At 49.9% G+C, this 5,066-nt stretch overlaps 1 pseudogene; it reads right to left on the minus strand.

Annotated features, from left to right (window-relative positions):
* Window positions 1-721: 721 nt before the first annotated feature.
* LOC120838927 lies at window positions 722-2,053 on the minus strand (annotated as a pseudogene).
* Window positions 2,054-5,066: the final 3,013 nt, after the last annotated feature.

Below are 5,066 nucleotides of genomic sequence, written 5' to 3' on the forward strand. Positions count from 1 at the left end.
TTTGGTACCTGGGTGAGCGGGTCTGCTCGGAGCCAATTGAAATATGCGCCGACTTGACAGAGATGTCTCCCAAAAAACACGGTCGAGAGACATCTGTGCTTTAGAGCACCCGTCGCTTTGGAAGCCCCGAACAGCTTGGGACGTCGCAATGCTCATGCGCAGACGAGCGCGACGCTTGTCTGCGCAGACGAACTGTTCTACGCAGACGAACTGTTCGGGGGCCCCCAAGCGTTGGAGCCACCTATTCTAAAACTACATTGTACGAGTGAGCAGATGCGTGATTTGAGCGCCGTATTTCATCTCAGGCTATATGTGTGAGTGAGTGAGTGAAACATGTCTTTAATATAAAAAGGAGGATCGCCTGCCTTGGCCGAGTAGGTCTTAAGCAGGAGGGGTAGGGTTATTTGGGTTGGGTGGGAGGGGGTATGATGATGAATAGGTGAGGTTATATGAGGTTATCTGTCCCTGATTTTCTGATGTAATCCATCAGGGAGTCGAGGAGCGCTTTGCGGTGTTGTGGCGAGCCTCTGGGTCGGGCCCATTTGTCTAGCGTCCTCGGTCGGTCTTCCTCACTGAGGACCTTGAGGGCATCTTGTCTGTGTCTATCTAGACCCTTGCAGTTCCAAAGAAGGTGTTGGAGTGTCGCCATGTTGTTCCCCGTGCAGGTCTTGCACTTTGCTTCTTCTAGTTCCAGCAAGCTAAAGCTCGCCAGTTTCGCTGGAGTGCACGCCGTCTTGGTCCTGATACGACGGACCCGGACGGCAGCCCATCGGCTGTAGCCTGCTGGTATCTCGTCTTCTTGTGGCGGTAGGAGACCCCTGAGGTAGGCCTTCCTCGCCTGCCTGTCGAGTTCGGCCTGCTCCTCCGGATCTACCGTCTCGTGCCTGCCGGATGGAGAGGTCGGGCCAAGCGTGGAGCTATAATGTGCTGCCTCCACTGCGGCCCTGTGTGCCCTCTCGTTCCCGGCTATTCCACTGTGTCCAGGAAGCCACGTTATGTACAACTCGGTGCCCCTTTCTCGAAGCTCCGTCGCCATCTTTTTTATCTTTTTAGTCGTGCGGCCTTTGGCCCTGCTGCATCTGGTCGCGATGATCACCTCCTGAGAATCCGTAAAAATTCTGTGGCCGTTACTGAGATGCTCAGGATGTCTTCGATCGCCGCAAGAATCGTCCTGAGCTCGGCTTTTTTGACGGATCTGCCCTCTGGTAGCGCTTCGGCCCACCCCTTGTTCCTTCTTGGGTCGTGCCATGCTGCTGCTGAGGCTCCCTCGGTGTTTGCTGCGTCGGTATAGCGTATCTCGTCGCCAATTCCATGTTCCTCGCACCAAGCTGCATGAGCAGCCCTTGTCCTCTTCCCTTCGTTTAGGGCTTTAGGGAGTGGCCGATGGTCTGTGATTGGCTCATCTTGCCACGGTGGAAGGGGCTCTTTAAGTGGGAGTTTGTTCGTTATGTCGTACCCCAAATCCTCTAGAAGTCTACGACCTTGCCTGGTCCGCTTCAGTCGTTGAAATTGAGCGATGTTTTGTGCGTCGGCTCTGTCCTCAATACGGCTCATCTGAGCTTCTTGGCGCAGCTCTTCAAGTGGCGTGAAGTTGGGAAGGCCTGTGATCAACCTCATGGATCGGTTATTCAATCTTTCTAGCTTTTTCCACTGCCCGCGGGTGAGATTTAGCCAGTTGCAGCTATATAGAGCTCTCGACGTGAGTAGGGCTTCCGTTAGGATGCGAAGAGCCTTCTCGTCGGCGCCCCATGACTTGTTCGTTGTTTTTCTAATGAGCTTCAAGCCCTAAACCCAGTTTTTTTTTTTTTTTTTTTTTTTTTATCTCTGGGAGCCATTTCGAACTTCTCGCCGTTTCCTCGAAAGTGACTCCGATGATTTTGATATGTTGTTTTCTGCCAGTCTCTTGCCCGTTTACCTCGAGTCGTATCGAGTTGGCGATTCCTTTCCGATGGTCTTGGGGCCTGGCTACTACCATGTATTGCGTCTTCTCAGGGGAGGCTTCCATTCCGAACTCCTTGAGACACTCCAGGACTTGTTCTATGCCGCGTTGCATCGTCCATTCCTGCTCACCTAAGGATCCACCGAGGGTCTAGAGCGTCACGTCGTCAGCGCAGACGGTGAAACCTAGTCCTTCAATCGTACGAAGTCGGGTCGAAGACTCGCCATCACCATGTTGAAGAGGGCCGGCGATATCACCGCCCCCTGCGGTACTCCTCTGCAGTTCGGCGTCTGGGGACCTTTGGTGTCTCCTATTTTCACCTGGAAGTTTCTATTAAGAGGGGGGGGGAAAGTTAAACGAAGACACTTCAGAATGCTTACGTGTAGGAATGCGAAAGCATTCGTACACGCAGCGCATTCTTACAAGCAGCGCGCCACGTCTTCCTTTTTCATACGGCGCTTCGGCGGTGACATCACCGCTCCCCGCACAGCGCAGCCGGCCGCGCCGGCTCCACGGCTTCCGTGACGATGCATCTGCGTTGCGGTGATTTTCTTTGTGTTTTGTTTTTTCGGCGCGTCCGCTTTGACCTTGAGCGCCCCGCAGGTTTTCGTGACGAAGCATTAGCGTTGCTGTGCTTTTAACCAATGGGGATTCGGGTGCCGTTTTCGCTGTATACAGACAACGGCTACAGACAACGCCGGCTTCGCTCCATGGGACGCTTAATGCGTTCGGATTAAAAAGGCCTCGGTGGCTCTCTGGCAAGGTGCTCCCAGCTTTTGAAAAGAAAAAGTACATCGTCGTGAGCTCAGGGACGGAACGTCGTGCCTCCGTTCCCGGTGGGCGTCCTGAAATTCCGTGGAACCGTCGCTAGCGTTGGTGAATGGCGTCTTTCAGACAACCAGTTTGGGCAAGCTTTCGAGTCACTGGAAGTTCGGAGTAATTGTCGGGATTAGGCGCGTGCTTCGTTCTTTCCCAAGAATTAATCAACTTTAGAAAATCAACAAACCAAAATCGAAGTTACGGAGAGAGCTGCAACGTGGCGCCAACCTGCGTCCAAGCATCGGAAAACCTCGGGCTAAGGATTCTTGTACGACCGTTGGCAGAGAGATTTCGGTTTTTGTTGATATACGTTGCCTGCTTGCTTCTCAAAAAAAAAAAAAAAAAAACTTAAAAGAGGTTTTTTGTTGTTGTTGTTGTTGTTGTTGTTGTTTTGACAAAAAAGTGACTTATATATATATATATATATTTTTTTTTTTTTTTTTTTGACAGGATGTCGATAATGCAAACTGGCATTGTCAATTTTTTTTTTTTTTTTTTTTTTCTAAGTAAACAGTTGCGGCTGGGTTTTCCTTTCGCGGGCATCGATCGCTCCCTTGCCCCGGGCGTCTCCCAGTGGACCGGAGAACGACGACAGGGTAGATCGATCGAACTGCGAACATGCTTCATTTCACTCTAAGTCAGAGCGTAGTCAAAGACTTGCAAACGCGCTAGCACAGACACTCGGCACATTTCCCGCTCGATGACACTATTGTCACTTTGAGAGATGTGGGGCGTGCTGAGTCTTAACCAACTGCAAAGAAAAAAAAAAGTGTGTTTTCAAACAGCCTAATTGGGACAAGCATGTCACAAAGCAAATTTCCTGCCAAAAACGAAATTTTTTACAGCAATATTTATTGCGCGAGATTCAGAGGAAAGGAGGGAAGGAACAGGGGAGGGGAACGAGAGGAAGAGGAGGAGGGGGGGCGTACTGTCCCCTCCGTACCCTTCCCTCCTCCTCCTCCTCAAAAGCTGCGCTCTAATTTCGCATTACAGAGATTTGTAAACGTCTTTTTTTTTTTTTTATATCCTTTCTTCTTCCAATTCCTCTTACCAGAATCGGCTAGCTGCAAATGGACGATTTTCTTTTTTCAGCAATACACAATCCATCTGCGTATTATGAGCTAGCTCCAGACCCGTTGAGGCACTACGCGCTTCCGTTTCATCTTAAGCGCCGTTCACACTCTCGCAACCGAGTAAGACCGAGAGAGACCAGACCGGTTTTTAAGCCTTTTGCGACTTCTTAGGAACCGGATGCGATGCAGCGGAGCTGGTCCTAAGAGATCGCAAAAGGCTTAAGAACCGGTCTGGTCTCTCTCGGTCTTACTCGGTCGCAAGAGTGTGAACGGGCCTTTAGACTACGAGCCATCACAGCCGATCCAACGCTGTGACTGTGAGCGTCGCCGCGCCCCTCCCGACGGTCACGTGATAAACACACGGCCTGGGATTGGCTGAGATGGCCCGTAGCATCTTACGCGGAGGCTTACAGAGGCTTTCATCATCTGCCCGAGCTGGATTGCGACGGAGGACGTCATTATTAATGTAGGATTAGTAGGAATCTGCACGCTATATTGATCATACTCTCCGCTGGAGTCCAGCAAAACCAAATTGCCAAATCCGTTGTAAAGTTGGGCTTACGGCGAGAGAGCAGTTTGCACAGGAATAGGGTGTTGAAGAAAATAGCCATCTCCTCGGAGCTGTGATCTGCGCTTTTTAATTGTAATGACTCTGTTTGTATACCCCATGTTTCCCACCGGAACGTACAATCTATAATTAAGTATACTTAATCAACGTGATGACTCAAATAAAGTTTCGTTTCATAGGCACCGATTTTGTTTTTCTCTCTGTGCAGGCTCACATCAGAACCTGCGTGCAACCAATGCGGTACCAAAAAAAAAAAAAAAAATCTTTAGAGCATTTGTTGTTTGCAGGGTAAGCTCCTCCCAAAAAAAGCCATCCACTCTTTCCACTTCAGCGGAGCAAACGTCGGAGAGGAAGAAACTACCAAGCATGGCGAGCAGAGAGCTCGCCGGAAGTTGGATTTCCATAGAGTGACTTGCCCTGATAATCCAACTTCCAGAGAGGACTTTGACATTTTGGGACAACCTCGAGATGTTGGACGAAATGACAACATCGAGTGTTTTCGTGGTGATTTGGTGGTTGCACACATTTCATTTTAGGCTTCGTCCACCGCTTGGTGGCGGGCACGTCGACGGGTCATTTCTTGTTTCCGTACTTTATAAACTGCATTTGTTTCTTTTATCTAAAATACTGAACAAAAACTTATTTTATAAATAATTGAAACGATTCG

The sequence above is a fragment of the Ixodes scapularis genome, unplaced genomic scaffold (assembly GCF_016920785.2).
Source record: "Ixodes scapularis isolate PalLabHiFi unplaced genomic scaffold, ASM1692078v2 PGA_scaffold12__126_contigs__length_90152505, whole genome shotgun sequence".
Lineage (NCBI taxonomy): Eukaryota > Metazoa > Arthropoda > Arachnida > Ixodida > Ixodidae > Ixodes > Ixodes scapularis.